Source organism: Bos javanicus, chromosome 19 (genome assembly GCF_032452875.1).
Source record: "Bos javanicus breed banteng chromosome 19, ARS-OSU_banteng_1.0, whole genome shotgun sequence".
Classification (NCBI taxonomy): Eukaryota; Metazoa; Chordata; class Mammalia; order Artiodactyla; family Bovidae; genus Bos; species Bos javanicus.
In genome coordinates, this window is record NC_083886.1 from 7,481,277 (window position 1) to 7,489,485 (window position 8,209).

The 8,209-nt window shown below is 42.7% G+C and overlaps 1 pseudogene; it reads right to left on the reverse strand.

Moving 5' to 3' along the window:
• Nucleotides 1-1,040: 1,040 nt before the first annotated feature.
• On the reverse strand, nucleotides 1,041-1,690 carry LOC133231556 (NEDD8-conjugating enzyme UBE2F-like; annotated as a pseudogene).
• Between the last annotated feature and the right edge of the window lie 6,519 nt (nucleotides 1,691-8,209).

Here is an 8,209-nt window from a genome sequence, read left to right on the forward strand (position 1 = left end):
ATAACTTCTTCCTTTTTTAAGAGACAAAAATCTTTTACTGTCAAGCACCATGCATCACCTGGAAACCACGCATTGTGAAGAGGTTGAGGCTGAGGTTCAGGGAATCAGAATCCAGCACCCAAAACTACATCAGACACATGAGTCCTGCCAGGTGGAGAGGAGATCTTGCAGGACTCACAGGGGCATCAGAGGAGGGGTAGCACATCCCCTGATGTGAACTGCGGGGAGACCACATTACATGCCAGGCCACCCACAGCCACTGCCAGACCTCTCTGCTGGCTCCCGGCCTCCCATCACCGTCCGGCCCAGTGTGCGGTGCCCAGGGCCTGCCGTAGTCTCTTCTCCAGCACCGGGAACTCTTGGGACATGGATTGCCGTGTTGTGGTCAGTCGCTCAGTCGTGTCTGACTCTTTGAGACCCTATGAATGTAGCCCACCAGGCTCCTCTGTCCATGGGGAGTCTCCAGGCAAGAATACTGGAGGGGGTCACCATGCCCTCCTCCAAGGGATCTTCTGAACCTAAGGATCAAACCCAGGTGTCCCGCATGGAGGGTTGACTCTTCACCCTCGGAGCCATAAGGGAAGCCCTGGGACATGGATTATTTCTTCCAAATTCAGTAAAATATACATTGCGGTAAGAGCTCTACAGTGAATGGCTCTGTACTCTGGGAAGCTTCACTGCATTTAAGTAGGGGCAACAGTCATGGGAGCAGCTACGAGCATTCGCCTCCAATCACAGTCTGTAGCAGAGTTCTGAGCACCAATCTGTGACTGCGCTGAACACATCCTTAGCAACACCCGTGCAAGGACTAACTCTGAGAGGGGGAAAAGCAAACTCAAGCCTCAATGCTGAGTTCATTACAACTTCTCGAGAATCTCATCAACAGTCCATGCAGTATAGTTTCAAAAAATAAGCATCTTAAGGTAAGCAGATAACTCTTTTAGAACCCCAAATATATTTTCTGGCTATATTTATGTGGGGCTCTCTGTCTGCAATGGGTGGCCTGGAAGAGGCTCTTCCTTGGGACAACATGGGATCAGAGGACTTGGATGGCCCAGTGGGACTGGGGGGAGCTGAGTACTTGGGAGGAGGCTCCCTTCTGGTTTCAGTTGGAGACCAACTTCTAAGGCACAGTCCAGGGCCCTGCAGTCCTCTCCCCATATCCTCTGGTGTAACGCTTAATGTAGTCTTCTCCTTTATTCCAGAAGACCTCCTTGTCCCCTAAATGATGTTCTGCAGCTTCTATATCCAGTGGATCACCAAAATTCAAAGGATCAGAAAATAAAGAGTTTAGTCCCCAAACAGCATCCTTCAGCGTCCTTGTGGGGGCCCAGTCAGTGCCCTGAGACGTGTCTCTCCTTTTCCTGTGGACTTGGGGTGCCAGACCTGGGTCAAGCAGTTCACTTTGGGAGGCACCGTGTTGTATGCATCAAAAACTTCAGCTCCAAACTGAAATTTTCCAACCTGTTAGTAACCCTTATCTGGGGTGACAGCTGAAAGCAATGAAGCTCGCTTGGGTCGGAAACATGCACTTTACACCTATAAGGTAAATTATATTCAAGTTCTACAACCTCTTTAACAAACAGCCTGTCTGTCACAGAAACCCGCCGAGTGGAGTCAGAGGCTGTAGCTGACACCCAGGACCTTTGAGACTGTCCTCGCGCTTCAGTTTGTTTGCCAGCGTCAGCATCACTGCTATATTTATTCTGGGTGTCCGGAGACAGGCAAGGCAGGCCAGTGCCCAGCACCAAGGTGGGCAGATCATGTCGAGACTCAGCAGCCCCTCGCCTGTGCCACATCTTCTTTGTCCTTCATCTGTTGCCCAACACTTAGGTTGTTTCCATATCTTGGCAGTTATAAATAATGCTGCTATGAACATTGCAGTGCATTTGTCTTTTTGAATTCGTGTTTTGTTTTGTTTTTGATATACACCAGGAGTGGAACTGCTGGATCATATGGTAATTCTATTTTTATTATTTTAGTAATCTTCTTACTGTTTTCCACAGTGGCTGCACCAAAGTACATTCCTGCCAACAGTGTAACAAGTTCCCTTTTCCCCACGTCTTTGCCAACATTTGTTATTTGTGTTCTTTTGGATGATAGCCATTCTGACAGCTGTGAGGTGGTATCTCATTGAGGTTTTGATTTGCATTTCCTAGATGATTGTCAAAGGTGAGTATCTTTTCATGTGCCTGTTGGCCACCTGCATTTCCTCTTTGGAAAATGTCTATTCAGTTCTGCTCATTTTTCAACTGAGGTTTTTTTTTTTTTTTATGTTGAGTTATACGAGCTGTTTATATATGTTGGATATTAACCCCTATCAGTCATACCATTTGGAAATACTTTTTCCCATTCAGTAGGTTGTCTTTTTGCTTTGTCGATGTTTTTTGTATTCTTGATGCTAATACATATAATCTGTATATTCAAAAACCTAATTGTTAGTAGAATTTTTTCACCCTTTCTGGTGTATAGAATGTCTTCTGTTTTAGTTATCTATTACTGCTTAACAAACTACCCCAAAGCTTAGCGGCTTGAAACAACAACCATTATTTGTTTTGCTTGTGTATCTGCAATTTAGGCAGGACTCAGTGGAGAAGGAAATGGCAACCCACTCCAGTGTTCTTGCCTGGAGAATCCCAGGGACGGGGCAGCCTGGTGGGCTGTCGTCTCTGGGGTTGCACAGAGTCGGACACGACTGAAGCCACTTAGCAGCAGCAGCAGCAGCAGCAGCAGCAGCAGTGAAGCCAGCTCACCTCTGCTCCATGCAGTGTGTGCTGGGGCAACTCAATGGAGTATACAAATGGTGGGTTAGAGGATCTACTTTCAAGATGATGCACTTGCATGTCTGGCAAGCTAGTTTGCCTGCCAGCCAGGAATTCAGCCCGGGCTGCGGACTAGGGCCTTTGGATCCCCTCCAAGGCTTCTTGGCCTTCCTCACGTCATGGTGTCTAGAAACTGAGGCAAGCCTCCAGAGGAACAGGAAGCAGTATTCTCTTCTGTGACTTGGTCCTAGGAGTTACAGAGTATCACTTCTGGGTGTGGGCAGAGGTCACTCTGGCTTACGATGAGGGGACGTAGGCACTACCTCTCGCTGATGTGACTGTCACAGTCACGACATAGGAGCTTATGTGGGAAGAGAGATACTGTCATGGCCATTTCTTAGAAAGTGCAATTTGTCAAATTACTAAAGGGGAGAAAGTATTTCAAAATCTCCTTATATAAGGCCTTAATTAACTTTGTAATTATGAGAAATGGCTAGAATTAGAAAGATTTGAATTTGAATCCTGACTGTAATACTTACTTTCTCTGCATCTATGGACATTTCACTTAGTCTTTTAAAAACCATTTGTTAAAGGGAAATATTGATATACAATGCCTAGAGTTTGTACCTGACTCATATTAAATAGTCAATAAATGATCATTTCTAAAAAAAACAAGGATGACTGGGATACCACTGTTCATATTGTTTCAGAAATTCTAGCCCAGTGATTTTCAAGTTTAGTTTTGAGAGTAGAACCCATTTCCCCTCATAACTCTTTGGCAAAGCGATTAGAAAACCAACAAAAGCTTAGCTCTTATTTTTGAAGCAAGACTGGGGCTCTGGAGCTCTCCCTGCTCATGTACTCTACTTCCCATGATGGAGCTGGAGACATCTGCTCAGATGTTTCAGTCCATATGATAACATGGGAAAGGAAAATACTTGGTATAGTTATTGGATAAGCTGTGAAACATTTATCTTCCCTACTCCTGACAATATGATTGTCTGTGTAGAAAACTGAGAACAACTTAAAAACTAATGGTACTGACAAAATAATTAAGTATACAATTCATATTCATATATATATACATGTGAATATATAGGAAGATCCACAGAATTCTTATATTAATTCACTCAGCAGATATTTATGTGTAAAAGTGAAAGTTGCTCAGTTGTGTCTAACTCTTTGTGACCCCATGGACTATACAGTCTATGGAATTCTCCAGGCCACAATACTGGAGTGGGTAACTGTTCCCTTCTACAGGGGAACTTCCCAACCCAGGGATTGAACCCAGGTTTCCACATTGCAGGCAGATTCTTTACCAGCTGAGCCACCAGGGAAGCCCTATTTATGTGCAGGTATGTGCTTATAACTGGGGATACAGTGGTGAAAGAGATGGACGGGTCTCTGCTGTTGGACTTATGCTGTGATGGAGAAGGCGTGTGCTCAACTAACTACAGATCAATATCATTATTGGAGAGCAAATAGCACTTATTTGTTTACTTTTCATTGCTTTTCCACTCTCCCCACTGAGGGAGTGAATTTTATATAGGAAAAAAGGTAAGTGGCTAAGATAAATAAAAGAGGCTGAGGAAGAGTCTCTAGAAGGAAGATTTAGGCTGAAACCCAAAAGATTGGAATGAGTGAAGGGTGTCAGGAGAGCAGCTGAGGCAGAGAAAAGAGTGAGGGCTGCATTTCTGAGCTGAGGAGACACTTGGTATAACCAGAAACTAAAGAACAGCAGACTGTGGCCTAGTGAGTTAAGGGAGGGTGGAGAAGATGGGGAGGAAATACAGGAAGGGCCAATCAGATGGCAGAGGACTCTACAGGCCAGGGGAAGAAATGTTAATGGTATTTACTGCACCCTGAAGCCCAGGAATGGTTACAAGGAGGCCAGGGGGTGGGGTGGGATCACGGGATGACTCAGCATTTTAATGCAGCTCTCTGTCTCTGTGTCAGGAGTGGACTCCAGCAGGGAGACCATCAGCAGGTCACTAGGATGTCAGGAGCAGTCATGTGGCTTTGGTGAGGTGAGAAGTGCAGATAGCAAGAAGTGGACAAATCCAAGCTCACATGTGGGAAGTACAAATGGCAAAAACTTGAAAAATCATACTTTGGTTTTGAAGGAAAGAGAGTAGTATCATTGTAAGGTTTCTTAACTTCCAAAGAAATCTGATCTACCCTCATGGACATGCAACCCTAGTGAGACAGTGAGCAGAGAGGACCTGAATGGGACCTTTTCCAGGTGGAAATGGTCTGAATTAAGTCAGTAGAAGTTATGAAGAACATGGTCTACAATCCCAGTCAGGCTTTGGATTCCAAACTTGAGTGCTCTACTCTAAGGGAAGATTCAAGGCACCAATTTTTATGCCGATTAATATGAGAGTGCAGCTTTTCAGTCTGGGGATCACAACTGAAGTGAAACCCTAGACTTGGCCTGAAACATCCCCTGTGGTGATTAGTCAGGGCAAAGGAAGGGACTTTGTGATACAATACTTCCAGCTACTCTTTGAATCCCTTTACTGGAAGGTGCTGGATAACTTTATTCTCTGATCCCTTTCAGGAGTCAAACAGATCTAGTTTTTTGAACTATCATTTTCATTTAATAAAGTTCACAAGGTATATATTTCAACAAGCAAAACTATAAACTCCTTTCCCTAGCAGCTGATTTGTGTGCATTGTATTTATATTAGCAGGTGGAATACACTAGAGACCCTGAGTTTTCATTGGATTGGTGACAACATGATTTGACTAACTGGATAATCTAGTTATTATTCAAGGTATGACCTCTTTATACTACAATTTTCTCATCTATAGAAGTGGTGGACTAGATAATAGGTAACATACACTAACTACTTTCTATAGTAAATTGTGTTTTTGTGAACGGCAAGCTAAAGATAAGATTTGCACCTCATGCATCTTTGTACCTATAATAGCTATTAGAGCCATGAAAGCATAAAATCTCACCTTGTTGTTCTTGTTCAGTCACTCAGTCATGTCTGACCCTTTGCAACCCCATGGACTGTAGCCCACCAGGCTCCTCTGTCCATGGGATTCTCCAGGCAAGAATACTGGAGTGGGTAGCCATTCCCTTCTCCAGGGGATCAGTACTTAAGGAGAATTCTTATTTATTTATTATTTAATTTTATTCTTTTGTCTTTTAATGTAGCCACTTTGATAAATATTGATCAATAAACATCTATAAACAAATGAGTATGTAAATAAGTAAAAGAATAAACTAAGGGTGATATCTAAATTCTTTTTCAGTATTAAATTTTATAGTTTTACGGCTATGATTCATTACAGTTTTTTAGGCATAAAAATGTTTGCAGATCTAATTGGACTAGAAGTTATGTTCTCTGCTTCATGTCTGCTGCTGCTGCTGCTAAGATGCTTCAGTTGTATCCAACTCTGTGCAACCTCATAGACGGCAGCCCACCAGGCTCCCTCGTCCCTGGGTTTCTCCAGGCGAGAACATTGTAGTGGGTTGCCATTTTCTTCTCCAATGCATGAAAGTGAAAAGTGAAAGTCAAGTCGCTCAGTCGTGTCCAACTTTTCGAGATCCCATGGACTGCAGCCTACCAGGCTCCTCACCCATGGGATTTTCCAGGCAAGAGTACTGGAGTGGGGTGCCATTGCCTTCTCCGGCTTCATGTCTATAGATCCCATATCAATAAGAGGTGTCCTAGGGATGAGAAATAGGTTTTAGAATTGAACAGAACTGGCTCCAAACCTTAGCTCTGCCTCTGATCTACTCATGTGAACTTGGACAAGTTACATTACTTTTCTTTTTTTTTTTTTTAATTTTATTTTATTTTTAAACTTTACATAATTGTATTAGTTTTGCCAAATATCAAAATGAATCCGCCACAGGTATACATGTGTTCCCCATCCTGAACCCTCCTCCCTCCTCCCTCCCCTATTACTATAGCTATTACTTTTCTAAACTTCAGTGTCTTCATGTAAAATCTGGAGAGTGTAATAGAATGGATTTTAAAACTGGTATTTTAAAGATTAAACAAAAACTCTTAGCACAGTTTCTGTTACAACAAGTATTCAGCAGACTTAATCTACTCTTAACCAATTTATAGGTTACTGTTTTATGAGCTTTGGAGCCTGGCAACAGGTTCATCACCCTACTTTGCTACTCCATTGCCCTAGCAAGATAAAACTCTTGAGTATTTTAACAGGAGCAGACATTCAACATTACAAGTTGAATAGAATAAAACAAATGTGATTCGGATGGCCTTTGAAACAGATTCACATCAGCTCAGCTATAGAAGTTTGAATTAACTACTGAGAAACCTGTATGCAGGTCAAGAAGCAACAGTAAGAACCTTACATGGAACAACTGACTGGTTCAAAACTGAGAAAGGAGTATGACAAGGCTGCTCATTGTCACCCTGTTTCTTTAACTTATATGCAGAGCACATCTTGTGAAATGCCAGGCCGGATGAGTTACAAGCTGGAATCAAGATTGCTAGAGAAATATCAACAACCTCAGATATGCAGATGATACTATTCTAATGGCAGAAAGAGAAGAACTAAAGAGCCTTTTGATGAGGGTGAAAGAGGAGAGTGAAAAATCCAGCTTAAAACTCAGTATTAAAAAAAAAAAATAAGATCTTGGCATTGGGTCCCATTACTTCATGGCAAATGGAAGGGGAAAAAGTGGACAGTGGAAATCAGTGGAAAATCAGTGGAAAAAAGTGGAAATCAGTGACAGATTTCCTCTTCTTGGCTCTAAAATCACTGAAGATGCTGACTGCAGCCATGAAATTAGAAGACCATTGCTTCTTGGCAGGAAAGCTATGACAAACCTATACAGTGTATTAAAAAACAAAGACATCACTTTGCTGACAAAGGTCCATATAGTCAAGGCTATGATCTTTCCAGTAGTCACGTACGGATGTGAGGTGGACCACAAAGAAGGCAGAGTGCTGAAGAATTGATGCTTTTGAACTCTGGTGCTTTAGAAGAACCTTGAGAGTCCCTTGGACAGCAAGGAGATCAAACCATCCATCCTAAAGGAAATCAACCTTGAATACTCTGGAAGGAGTGATGCTGAAGCTGAAGTTCCAATACTTTGGCCACCTGATGCAAACAGCTGACTCACTGGAAAAGACCCTGATGTTGGGAAAGATTGAAAGCAGAAGGAGAAGAGGGCAATATAGGATGAGATGGTTGGATGGCATCACTGATTCAGTGGGCATGACCTTGGTCAAACTCCGGGAGATGGTGAGGGACCATCTGTGGCCTGGCTTGCCACAGTCCATAGGGTTGCAAAGAGCTGGATATGACTTGGTGACTGAACACGCTCTGAGATAACACACTTCATAAGTGTTTGCTTTCACTTTACAGAGTGCTTTCATTTGTATTATTATATTTATTTACTGTTATGTAATCAAGTTTAAAAAATTGAAGTGACTCTCCTGATTCTTAAACACTAA